Consider the following 14,125-nt stretch of genomic DNA (forward strand, 5'->3'; position numbering starts at 1 on the left):
GTGGAGCTGTGCTGAAGTGGAACGTGAGAGTGAAAGACAAGAGAGCATGATCAACTGCTACTCCAACTAGCCTAGTGTCCACTATGAAATCCTGAAAGAATGGAATGAGACATGGCTGGGCCATAACATAAGCCACTGTGCTAGCCCCATGTCGGTGTGGAAAACATGTGAAACCTCTCGATGTAGGAAATATTTGTAGGCCATTCAAAATGGCCAATCCACGTGCAATCCCCATATCTATCAAGTATTTGCCATACTCAATGTGCTCCTCATCCTGTGATAGTCTGGATAAGCCCATCTCTGTACCATCAAGCTCCCTAAGCATCTCCTCTGAAGTATCACAGAATATTGTTTGATGATGGGCAACCCCCCAGTATGATAATAATGTCACCATCCCTGGAAAACTCCCATATGTCATCATCCAAGATAGAAAAGGGGGATTGTCCTCTAGGTGGTGCATATACTGACGTACTAGGAAGGAAATAACAAATAGCAATAGAGAGATATCTACCTGTGTCTGGCTTCAGACTCACCCACATATCTAGCCTGCTTGTCCTTGCGTGCTATATGTATCAATGGCTGCAACTCCTCCCTGAATAAAACTGCCACTCTTCCTGAGCCTTGTCCTCGATGCTCTGATGGAGTCTCCCGTCTGCAACCCGTCTCCCATCTATATCTGCTCGCCTAAGGCATGGACTGTCCAGGAGCCTGATGTGTCTCAAAATAGAAAATGATGCCCCTCCCAATGAAACTATCCTCAAAGGCACCTACATCAAGACGTAGAGATCCATTAGAGATCCATTACAGTTCCAGGCGGCCACCTTTAATTTAGTCCCATAGGTCCCGCACTGTCATTTGGGGCGTCGCTCCATTATCACGACCCTCCCGTCTCTATAAAAAGCAGTCTTCTCTTTTTTCCCTTGCCACTCTAATCTCTGGCATTACCTCCTTCACATAAGCAATCTGCGAGAGTGTGAGATCGTCCCCAAGAAAAATACCCGTCTTCTTAAGAGTTGGTCTTTCCTTCAAAAAGTCCTTTGCTTCCATAGAGGGGAAGCGGAGGATAAGCGCTCTTTCCTTGGAAGTTCCCCCCTTGTTTTAACTTTTCTTGTTACCGACTCACCAAGCCTTTGTATGCGCTGGCGCAGTAACCTCCATCATAAACATGAGTTCATTGACCTCTTCTTCAACACTACCTTGGTCTTTGAGGCCGGTAATCTTCACATGTAAGAAAGGCACACGCCTCCTCTCCTAGTGTCAAGTTAATGATGGTAGGTGTGGGGGTGGGGGTTGATTCTTTGCCTTTGCCTTTTTTGATGACCTCAATCCATTTCTCGGCCTCATCCGCTTTCTTTTCAGTTCGTGTAATTACGTCCACCCAAAAAGTCGTCATTTCTTTATTTTGCTCCTCCCCTTCTTTGATGACCCGCACTTGCTCTTTTATAGTAGCTCTTCCATTACCGATGGTTAAAGTTCCCCTTCTTCGAGCGCACCTCGTCAAGGTCCTTCTTGAGTTGTGCAATCTCCTCATCCTGGGCCGTCAACCGTTCCTCAAGTGTGTGTATCGTGCCTAGGAGGTTGCCGTTGATTTTGTTGATGGTTGCTTGCATTTCCTCTTTGCACTTTTGGATGGTATCTTGGAGGGGTCATCCTTGTCATTTTGCTTCCTCATCGCAGCTTGTTCTATTTGTGCGGGCACTGGTGTTTGATACAGAGAGGGCGAGAGAGCACTCCTCGAACCCCTCAATCAGGCTCTCGGAGCCCTACAAATAACCAATCCAGTAGAGCGGCGATGCTCGTCTGAAAGACCAGGGCAGCCCTGAAATCCAATGGATAATCCGCAGCCTGCCACAGGCGCAACTACTCTCAACAAATGAAGACGAGGGGCTGTGGTTCAGGACATTACCATTGGGGGATTGTGCAAGGTTATTTCCGCACAGAGGTTTATGCGCAGCAGGTTATTTCGGTTTTTCGGCAAGCAGGCTGAGTGCACTTGGGCAGCGAGCGGCGTTACAGATCAGCACAAAAGAACAAGGGACCTTCGCCCTGCTGATCAAAACCTGTTCCTCGAAACTGTCTGCGGATGAAAGGTTCGCGGCCCCCTGTGTGGGGGTTTAAAGCAGCCCTCGACGGGGCGACCTGAATCCCAGGGCGCTAACCAGGGGCGTTGAGACCTGCACTCTCTGCGCACTACTCTCTGATTCCCTGCTAGTGCGAATCCTATAGTAGTAGCCTGGCTGCAAACCCTAGCCGCCTACACCAGCGCGCAGCTCTGTGCGTCACCTACAGCTGCAGAACTGCCTCCTGTCATCAATTTCTGCTCAGAGAGCGAGAGAGAGAGAGAGAGAGAGAGAGAAATAAAATGAAATGAAAATGTTATATTAACGTCTTCAAAAGGCCAAAGTGACCTATGAGACCTAAAAAAGTTACAATGTGGTGGATCTGATACAAAGTAACAAAAGTAACAAAATGAAATGAAAATGACAATATGACAAAATAACTAAATGACTACTATGGAATCCTAAACTCCAAGGTGTGAACTAATCAGCTAGCTGGGATAGCTAAAATCACAAGAGATCCAGCATCGGTCGCTGGCGGATCTCATCGATCTCCTCCATGGTCAGTAGTCTGACCGGGCGTCGTGCATGTCGGGCCAAAGTGATCAGAATCCTCTGATGCAGCCTCCGTCGGTGCTGTGTAGTCCTCCGTAGTCGCGGGCGTCTTGATCTCCCTAGCTCAATCGCCCGGTCGATCAGTGTGCCTTTGGCGTGAGGCGGCAAGCTCTGCTGTGGTAGTAACTCCTCCGGGTGTCCAATGTCTGTGATCTGTCTCTGAGACTGGGACTGGCTAGCCTCTCCTCTCATCAGGCTCTCTCTGTGTCTGTGCAGCTCGAGCAAAAACAAACCCAAGCATCTATGATCCTTGTACCGCATGACTCTGGAGAGTGGTCCAAAGCCCTCTCTGAACAAGCAGTGGAAGCGGCCTCGTATCTCGTAGTAGACGTGGCATGTGTAGTGCAACTCTGTCTCAGGCTCTGTCACATAGGGGGCATGTCCTGGCCTATGCTGGTAATCCGCTGTATCTCCCAGTCTCGATCCGCAGCTGGTGTGAAGATGTCTGTATCTGGCCAATAGCACATCGTACCCCATGAGACAAGTGGGTGTCCATGTACCCGGGCCTCGTCACAAAACCGTCCTCCGTAAGCTGGAGAAGATGCTCTCTGTAGAAAGCCATCTTCATGCCCAACTCATGTGTTAGCTGTATCCATGTCCACCTGGTGTCTAGCTGAGTCAGGTCCTGGCGGATGAGCCTGGTGATCTCGGACTGTGTAAGAGTCAGAGAGGGTGCATCCAGTGAGTACTGGAAAGGAGGCAATCTATCTATGCTGAACCCATGTGCCTGAAACCATGATGTCATCTCCCCATACCAGCATGTTGTATCTCCCTGCATGGCTAACTCTCAAGAGGACTCAAGTGCAAGGCGGGCATATCTGTCTCTAGGAAGTTCCAACATGCAGTGTATGAAGGAGACAGATCTGGTAAACGCCTCAACCACTAGTGGGGGGGGGGGGGGGCAGCTAGCTCTGCTCGGACAATGGCACGTGGTACTGAAGCCTTGGCTCTAATGAGCCGCGAGATCATAGAGACCAAAAGCTTCTCCATGTCCCCCCATCCATCAGTGCGGCCTGTCCTCCCGTGATGATCCAATGAAGGTCCCCAAATCTCAGCTCCATAAGGCAATGCACAAGCCACCAAAGTGTCAAAGAGCCAGAGCTTCGTCCGTGGCTCCTGAAACTGAACCTGTGAACACATCCTTTCCAATCTACCCATTGCTGCCTGGGCTCTGGTCAATCTAGTCTCTGCTGCCCTCCTCACTGAAAATGCTGGCCCACTAAAAACCACTCCAAGGTAAGTATAAGCATCTGTATACTCCACTGTCTCCTGCCGTATGTGAATGCGGGCGCTGACCTCCTGATCCACTGTGGGGTGGTATTAAATACCATGACCCTGGTTTTACCAAGGTTGACGGACAAACCACTGTCCTGGGCAAACCTATACAAAGCATCCAAGTGACGTTGCATCCCCTCCGGAGAGTCGGAGATCAACACAATATCATCAGCATATAACAATAGTGGAATCCATGTCCCTGCCAGTTCTGCACCTCTATCACCATCTCTCTCAATGTAGTCAGAAACCTCATCCACATACATACCAAATAGAGTAGGAGAGAGCGGGCAACCGTGCTTCACCCCAATAGTGGAGTGAACCGGTGTGGATAGACCCTCTGAGGTGCGTACATGCCCCACTACTGACCTGTATAATGCCATGACCCCCCAAATGAGCTCTGTGGGTACTCCCATCTGCTCTAATCTACGCATCAATCTAGCTCTGGGTACTGTGTCAAATGCTTTGCGGAAATCCACAAAGCTACAATAGATCCGTCTCCCACCCGATCTGCCCTCCTCAATGATGGCTCTAAGTGTTAAGATATGGTCAAGAGTAGAAAAACCCCTCTTGAACCCTGCCTGCCCGGCTACGCGTATCCCCTCCCTCTCTGCCCATCTACTCAACTGCTGCTCAAGAATAGACACGTACAACCGTGCCAATGTGTGTCCAATCATGATAGTGCGATAATTCCCAGGCTCCATAGGGTCTCCCGACTTGAAGATAGGTACAATAGTAGATAGGCTCCAAGTATCAGGCAAGCCCTCACACATGGCACAGTTAAACATAACTGCTAGAAGCTTTGCTAGTAGATCTCTGGCATGCGTGAAATGCTCAACCACTAAGCCATCATGATCATAAGCTCTCACAGTCCTCATCCTGTCAATGGCCTTCCTCACTATCTCCGCGGTGAAAAAAGCACATGTGTGTGGGCATGGATCGGGGGGGTCGGGAAGGGAGGGCTACTCAGGAACTGTGTATAGAGATGATGCGTATTGGCCCCAGGACTCTGTGGAAGTAATGGCAGAGGGGGGGAGAGTGCTCATGAAAGAGCCGCCATGCCTCACTCGAGTCCTGACTCAAGAATAGCTGGTATAGATCCTGCTCTAGGCGAGCCAAAAATGCCCTCTTCTTCCGCCGCACTAGGCGTCGGAAGTTAATCTGTGACTGTCTGTGAGTGATGTCCCCCAAAAGTACCTCCCTCTGAAGTCTGGCTCTAGTGTCCCGGCATTCCTCATCATACCACCTGTTCAGGAGCATGCTCCCCGAACGGCGTCTCTGCTCAGGCTAGGTATGTGGGTATGCCTCTGTTGCCGCACCATGTAGTGTCTGTGTCAATATAGTGGTAAGCTCCTCCAGAGGTCGCCCTGGCTCCCCTGTGCACAGGCGTCTGTCGATCCCATCTATGTATACAGAGTCTGTCTCCCGCGTGAAGGTGTAGCGAGTAGGGGCTACTGCTCGTGGCATGTGTGCTACACTAAACTGAAAAGAGATGGTAAACGACACAAGAGCATGATCTACTGCCACACCCACAGGTCTGGGTCCAACCGTGAGATCCTAGATATGAGAGATGAGTCTCGGCTATGCCATGATATAATCCACTGTGCAGGCTCCATGTTTGTGTGGAAAGCATGTAAAACCCCCCGCAGCGGGAAATCTCTGTAGGCCATTCAAGATGGCCAATCCGTGTGCAGTCCCCATGTCTATCAAGTGTCGTCCATACTCAGTGTGTTCCCCATCCTGTGATAGTCTGGATAGGCCCGTCTCTGCAACATCCAGCTCTCTCAACATCTCCTCTGAAGTATCATAAAATACTGTCTGATGATCGGCAGTCCTAGCATTGAAGTCCCCTAGAATGATGATGTCACCATCTCTAGAGAACTCCCAAATGTCATCATCCAAAATAAAGAAGGGGGACTGTCCTCTGGGTGGTGCATAGAGTGACGTGTTCGAGGGAAAGTAGCAAATAGCAATGTAAAGACATATGCCTGTCTCTTCTCTCAATCTCACCCACATGTGCCTAGCTTGCTCATCCCTGCGAGCTATATGTATCAATGGTTGCAACTCCTCCCTAAATAACACTGCCACTCCTCCTGAGCCCCGCCCTCTGTGCCTTGATCGTGTCTCCTGTCTACAGGCCCTACTCCCATCTATATCCACTAATGTGAGACATAGACTGCCCAAGGGCCCGATGTGTCTCAAAGTAGAAGACGATGTCTCTTCCCATAAAACTATCTTCAAAAGCACCCACATCAAGGCGCATAGATCCATTACAATTCCAAGTGGCAACTTTGAGTGTGGTCCCATAGGTCTCGCACCGTCATGTGGAGCGCCGCTCTACAATCACCACCCGACCATCTCTGTAGAAGGCCGTCTTTCCCTTCTCTCTCACCGCTTGAATCTCTGGCATTACCTCTCTCATATGCATAAGTTGTGTGAGAGTGAGGTCATCTCCAAGGAATATGCCCGTTTTCTTAAGTGTAGGACGCCTCTTCAAGAAGTCCTTTGCCTCCATGGATGGAAAACGCATGATTAAAGCTCTCTCCTTGGAAGTCTCCCCATTTCCTTGTGTCTTCTTCCCTACCCCCCATGCCTCTGTATGAGTAGCCTCACTCCCCATCATGCGGAGAAGTTCTTCGACTTCCCTCGCTACATCATCTCGGTCTTTTAGACCGGTTACTCGTATATGCAAAGCTCTAGTTTTCCTTCGCTGCTCTTCTTCTAGAGTCGTGTTGATGATTGTAGGAGTGGGGACAGATGTGGTTTCTTTCCCTTTCCCTTTCTTAGCGACTTCTATCGATTTCTCGGCCTCATCCGCCTTCTTTTGTGTCTTCGTGATCACATCCAACCACGAAGACGTCTTTGCCACATTCTGTTTCTCCTCCTCTTTGATCATCCGCACCTGCTCCCTGATGACCTTGATTTCCTCTATCACTGAGGGCTAGAATTCCCCTTCCTCTATTCCATTGCTTGCTCTATCAGCAAGCTCTCGCTTGAGGGCTGAGACCTCTTCTTTGAGTGCTTGTGAATCCGCCTTAAGTCCTTGTAGCTCTGCGTGCAAGTCCTCTTTCTCCTTCTTCTATTGTGCGCCTTCGTTGAGAAACATTTGTTGTAAGCACACAGGTTGCCTTCGTATGGGGCTTGCACACTGGCGAAGTGCTCATGACCTCCATCAAATCAAATCCAGTCTCCGCTTCTGCACACAAGTTTTCCCGCACTATGCATACATTTCCTCCCGCATCAGGCATACATGTCCATACATCTTGCTACATAATGCAGTATGCGATTTTTGAATAAATTCTGAAACTCTGAAAAACGGATTTGAATCTTGCAATTTCTGAAAATTTTTCTGATGTAACTCTGAGTCGTTTTTTGTTTTCTGCAGAAACTCAGAAAATCTGAAATTCTGAAGCAATTCTAAAATTCTAAAAAATAATTTACTTCCCTGCCGGAATTCAGAAAATCACAGAAACTGATTTGTTTTGCTTTTCTGCACTTGCAAGGGGGGACCTGCACCTGCTGGGGAGTGGGGGAGGGAGTGTGTTTTGCTGTGGGGCGGGCAGCAATCCCCAGGCAGGCAGTAGCGAGCGCAGCAACAGCTCAGCCACGCGCAGGGGGGGGGGGGGGGGGGGGGGGGGGGGGGGGGGGGGGTATTCAGCCACACGAGAGAGAGAGGCAGTCCACGCATTGCTGGACCTGTTCCACGCGAGAAATGAAATGAAATGAAATGTGTTATTAACGTCTTCAAAAGGCCAAAGTGACCTATGAGACCAGAAAGTTACAATGTGGTGGATCTGATACAAAGTCATAGTCAAAGTAACAAGATGACAACAATGACAAATGTCACAATAAAATTGGAATCCTAAACTACTAGGTGTGAACTAAGCAGCTAGCTGGGATAGCTAGATCACAAGAGATCCAGCATCGGTTGCTGGCGGATCTCATCAATCTCCTCCATGGTCAATAGTCTGATCGGGCGTCGTGCATGTCGAGCCAAAGTGATCCGAATCCTCTGATGCAGCCTCCGCCGATACTGTGTAGTCCTCCGCAGTCGTGGGCGTCTAGATCTTCCCAACTCAGTCGCTCGATCGCTCAGTGTGCCTCTGGTGTGAGACGATGAGCTGTTGTGGTAGTAACTCCTCCAGGTGTCCAGTGGCAGCTCTAAAGAAATCTGTGATCTGTCTTTGGGACTGGCTAGCCTCTCCTCTCATGAGGCTCTCTCTGTGTCTGCGTAGCTCGAGCCAAAACAAACCCAAGCATCTCTGATCCTCGTACTGCATGACTCTGGAGAATGGTCCAAAGCCCTCTCTGAACAAGCAATGGCAGCGGCCTCGTATCTCGTAGTAGACGGGGCAGTGGCATGTGTAGTGCAACTCTGTCTCAGGCTCGATGTCACACAGGGGGCATGTCTTGGCCTCTGCTGGTACTCCGTTGTATCTACTACTATCTCCCAGTCTCGATCCACAGCTGGTGTGAGGATGTACGTATCTGGCCGATAGCGCATCGTATCCCATGAGACAGGTGGGTGTCCATGTATCTGGACCTCGTCACAAAACCATCAACCGCAAGCTGGAGGAGATGCTCTCTGTAGAAAGCCATCTTCGTGCCCAGCTCCTGTGCTGGCTGTATCCATGTCCTCCTGGCGTCTAGCTGAGTCAAGTCCTGGCGGATGAGCCTGGTGATCTCGGACTGTGTAAGAGTCAGAGAGGATGCATCCAGTGAGTACTGGAAGGGAGGCAATCTGTCTATGCTGAACCCATGCGCTTGAAACCATGATGTCATCTCCCCATACCAGCATCCTGTATCTCCCTGCATGGCTAACTGTCGAGAGGACTCAAGTGCAAGGCGGGCATATCTGTCTCTGGGAAGTTCCCACATGAGTGTATGAAGGAGACCGATCTGGTGAGCGCCTCAACCACTAGTGGGGGGGCAGCTAGCTCTGCTCGAACAATAGCACCTGGTACGGAGGCCTTGGCTCTAATGAGCCGCGAGATCATAGAGACCAAAGGCTTCTCCATGTCCACCCATCCATCACTCAGCCTGTCCTCCCGTGATGATCTAATGAAGGTCCCCAAATCTCAGCTCCATAAAGCAATGCAGAAGCCACGAGAGTGTCAAAGAGCCAGAGCTTCGTCCGAGGCTCCTGAAACTGAACCTGTGAACACATCCTTTCCAATCTACCCAATGCTGCATGGGCTCTGGTCAATCTAGTCTCTGCTGCCCTCCTCAATGAAAATGTTGGCCCACTAAAAACCACTCTGAGGTAAGTGTACGCCTCTGTATATTCCACAATCTCCTGGCCGTATGTGAATGCTGGTGCTGACCTCCTGATCCACTGTGGGGTGGTATTAAATACCATGACCTTGGTTTTACCAAGGTTGACGGACAAACCACTTTCCTGAGCAAACCTATTCAAAGCATCCAAGTGACGTTGCATCCCCTCCGGAGAGTCGGAGATCAACACAATATCATCAACATATAACAGTAATGGAATCCATGTCCCTGCTAGCTGTGCACCTCTATCACCATCTCTCTCAATGTAGTCAGAAACCTCATCCACATACATACCAAATAGAGTAGGAGAGAGCGGGCAACCCTGCTTCACCCCAATAGTGGAGTGAATCGGTGTGGATAGACCCTCTGAGGTGCGTACCTGCCCCACTACTAACCTGTATAATGCCATGACCCCCCAAATGAGTTGTGTGGGTACTCCCATCTGCACATCAATCTAGCTCTAGGCACTGTGTCAAATGTTTTGCGGAAATCCACAAAGCTACAATAGATCCGTCTCCCACACGATCTACCCTCCTCAATGATGGCTTTGAGTGTCAAGATATGGTCAAGAGTAGAAAAACCCCTCCTGAACCCTGCCTGTTGGCTGCGCGTATCCCCTCCCTCTCTGCCCATCTACTCAGCTGCTGCTCAAGAATAGATGCGTACAACCGTGCCAATGTGTGTCCAATCATGATAGTGCGATAATTCCCAGGCTCCATAGGGTCTCCCGACTTGAAGATAGGTACAATAGTAGATAGGCTCCAAGTATCAGGCAAGCCCTCACACATGGCACAGTTAAACATCACTGCTAGAAGCTCTGCTAGTAGATCTCTGGCATGCATGAAATGCTCAGCCACTAAACCATCATGATCGTATGCTCTCCCAGTTCGCATCCTGTCAATGGCCTTCCTCACCATCTCCGCGGTGAAAAAAGCACGTGTGTGGGCATGGATCGGGAGGGGCAGGAAGGGGGGGCTGCTCAGGAACTGTGTACAGAGAGGATGCGTATTGGCCCCAATCCTCTGTAGAAGTGATGGCAGGGGGGGGAGAGTGCTCCTGAAAGAGCCGCCATGCCTCACGTGAGTCCTGACTCAAGAACAATTGATATAGATCCTGCTCTAGCCGAGCCAAAAATGCCCTCTTCTTCTGCCGCACTAGGCGTCGGAAGTCAATCTGTGATTGTCTGTGAGTGATGTCCCCCAAAAGCACCTCCCTTTGAAGTCTAGCTCTAGTGTCCCGGCATTCCTCATCATATCAACTGTTCTGGGGCATGCTCCCCGAACGGCGTCTCTGCTCAGGCTTGGTATGTGGGTATGCCTCTGCTGCTGCATCATGTAGTGTCTGTGTCAATATAGTAGTAAGCTCCTCCAGAGGTCGCCCTGGCTCCTCTGTGCATAGGCGTCTGTAGATCCCATCTATGTATACAGAATCTGTCTCCTGCATGAAGGTGTAGCGAGTAGGGGCTTAGCCTGTGTGCTACACTAAACTGAAAAGAGATGGTCATTGACACAAGAGCATGATCCACTGCCACACCAACAGGTCTGGGTCCAACCATGAGATCCTGGATACTAGAGATGAGGCTCGGCTGTGCCATGACATAATCTACTGTGCTGGCTCCATGTCTGTGTGGAAAGCATGTAAAACCCCCTGAAGTGGGAAATCTCTGTAGGCCATTCAAGATGGCCAATCCATGTGCAGTCCCCGTGTCTATCAAGTGTCGTCCATACTCAGTGTGTTCTCCATCTTGTGATAGTCTGGATAGGCCTGTCTCTGCAGCATCCAGCTCTCTCAGCATCTCCTCTGAAGTATCATAAAATATTGTCTGACGATGGGCAGTCCTAGCATTGAAATCCCCTAGGATGATGATGTCACCATCTCTAGAGAACTCCCATATGTCATCATCCAAAATAGAGAAAGGGGATTGCGGGGTGGTGCATACACTGACGTGCTCGGGGGAAAGTAGCAAATAGCGATGTAAAGATATTTGTCTGTCTCTGCTCTCAGTCTCACCCACATGTACCTAGCTTGCTCATCTTTGCGGGTTATATGTATCAATGACTGCAACTCCTCCCTGAATAACACTGCCACTCCTCTTGATCCTCGCCCTCTGCGCTCTGATCGTGTCTCCGGTCTATAGGCAGTCTGCCATCTATTTCCACTAATGTGAGGCATAGACTGCCCAGGGGCTTGATGTGTCTCAGAGTAGAAGACGATGTCTCTTCCCATAAAACAGTAAACTATCCTCAAAGGCGCCCACATCAAGGCGCATAGATCCATTACAATTCCACATGGCAACTTTGAGAGTGGTCCCATGGGTCTCGCACCATCATGTGGAGCGCCGCTCTACAATCACAACCCAGACATCTCTGTAGAAGGCCGTCTTTCCATTCTCCCTTGCCGCTTGAATCTCTAGCATTACCGCTCTCATATGCGCAAGTTGTGTGAGAGTGAGGTCATCTCCAAGGAATATGCCCGTTTTCTTTAGTGTAGGACGCTTCTTCAAGAAGTCCTTCTCTGCCTCCATGGATGGGAAACGGATGATTAGAGCTCTCCCTTTTGAAGTCTCCCCATTGCCTTGTGTCTTCTTCCCCATCCTCCATGCTTTTGTATGAGTAGCCTCACTACCCATCATACGGAGAAGTTCTTCAACTTCCCCTTCCACCTCATCTCGGTCTTTTAGACCGGTTACTCTTATATGAAAAGCTCTAGTTTTCCTTCGTTGTTCTTCTTCTAGAGTCATGTTGATGATTGTAGGAGTGGGGACAAATGTGGTTTCTTTCCCTTTGCCTTTCTTAGCGACTCCTATCCACTTCTCGGCCTCATCCGCCTTCTTTTGCGTCTTCGTGATCACATCCATCCACGAAGACGTCTTTACCATCTTTTGTTTCTCCTCCTCTTTGATCATCCGTACCTGCTCTTTGATGACCTTGATTTCCTCTACTACCGAAGGCTGGAATTCCCCCTCCTCTAGTCCACTACTCGCTCTATCAGCAAGTTCTCGCTTGAGAGCTAAGACCTCTTCTTTAAGTGCTTTGGAGTCCGCCTTAAGTGCTTGTAGCTCTGCGTGCAGGTCCTGTTTCTCTTTCTTCCACTGCGCGCCTTTGTTGAGAAACATTTGAAGAAGGTTGGCCTTTTCTTTCCACCATCCCTCCATATCTGCTTTCCAGTCTTTCATCTACCTCTCCATTTGTGTAATCCGCTTGTTTGTAAGCACAAAGGTTGCCTTCGGATGGGGCTTACATACCGGCAAAGCAGTCATGACCTCCATCAAAAAATACAATCTGCACTTCTGCCAAGTCAACCCACTATGTCCACATCACACATACATCCTTGTCCCGCATAATGCATACATGTGTGTTCCCCATATCAATCATACATTTTTTGAGATTTTCCTTTTCTGCAAATTTCTGTCAATGCTGAAATTCTGAAATTTCCCTGCAGGTCTGCAACTCGTGAAAAATGTAAATGTAAATTCTGTATTTTCTAAATCTGCAGGTCTGAATAAATTTTGCAGGTCCGGAAAATTTCAGGTGTGACTGTGCTCTTCTACACTGTAATGCACCTGCGGGCTTTGGGTGGGGGGGGGGGGGGGGGGGGGGCAGTCCAGCCACGAGTAGGGGGGCGGCGTACTGTCACAACAGGCGTACTGCGGGCTTGTTGGGGGGGGGGGGGGGGAGGCGCAGTCCAGCTGATTACGCGTTGCTGTGAGAGAGTAAACACGTTGCTGTCCAGCTGAGAGAGAGCGTGTGGGGCTGAGTGGGCTGCGTGGGCAGCGCGCAACAGAGCAGTAGGTGGCGTGAGGGCTGCAGTAGGTGAGGGGCGTGAGGGGCTGCAGCAGTAGGTGGCGAGAGAGAGAGAGAGAGAGAGAGAGAGAGAAATGAAATGAAATGAAATGTTATATTAACGTCTTCAAAAGGCCAAAATGACCTATGAGACCAATCAGGTACAAAATAGTGAATCTAATACCATGTCTGGGTACAAAAGAACTAGAAAAGAACTAGAAGTGGAACAAAATACTACTACTACTACTACAATCTAAAACTACGTGGGTGTAGCAGCTGATACAATAGGTACCCGGTAAACTGGATGTAACAGTGTGAGAAACAAAGATGGAAGAAATGGTGAGGATCCATCCTCATCTGCACTCTGGATGTCGAGAGAGTATGGCTCGAATCTTCTGTTGTAGTCTCCGTCGATGCTGTGTAGCTCCTCTCCTCAGTCGCGGTCGTCTGTATCTCTGTAGCTCCAATGCTCGGTCTGTGGCGAGAGAGAGAGAGAGAGAGAGAGAGAGAGAGAAGCAAAAAATTAAATAATTCACTTCATGCTCTCAATGCTAAAATCTGTTCTTGTAGAGAGAGGCTGAGACAGTCCACGCTCCTGGGCCTGTTCCACGAGAGAGAGAGAGAGAGAGAGAGAGATGAAATAAAATGGCCAAGATGACTTATGAGACCAATCTGTTACAAAATGGTGAATCTAATACCATGTCTGGGTACAAAAGAACTAGAACAAAGATACTACTACTAGAATCCATCCTCATCTGCAAACCCTAAAAGCGACACGAACCCTGATTTGGCTGAACCCTAATCTTCCTGCAAAAACAATGCGCGAACCAGTCAGCAAGCACCTGCGCGCAGCGCGAGTAGAAGGCAGGAGAAGTTCACGCCATCGTTTTCTGCTGAGAGAGAAAGAGAGAGTCCCTTCCCACCCCACTTGCTAATTGTTGTGAGAAACCTCAGAACTTCATGTTATTGACAAATGTATTTCACCGCAAGAGCAAGAACAATATCCAGGCCTTCATGTTAGCCTAGACTATTTTCCAGGTTCCTAAAACACAAGGTTCACATATTTGTGCATTCCATAATAGAAATTAGATCCCCTTCATTGCTTCAAAAAAGTTTCTGCTGGTC

Source organism: Adiantum capillus-veneris, chromosome 6, assembly GCF_014529385.1.
Source record: "Adiantum capillus-veneris isolate H3 chromosome 6, ASM1452938v2, whole genome shotgun sequence".
In the NCBI taxonomy this organism is placed as follows: Eukaryota; Viridiplantae; Streptophyta; class Polypodiopsida; order Polypodiales; family Pteridaceae; genus Adiantum; species Adiantum capillus-veneris.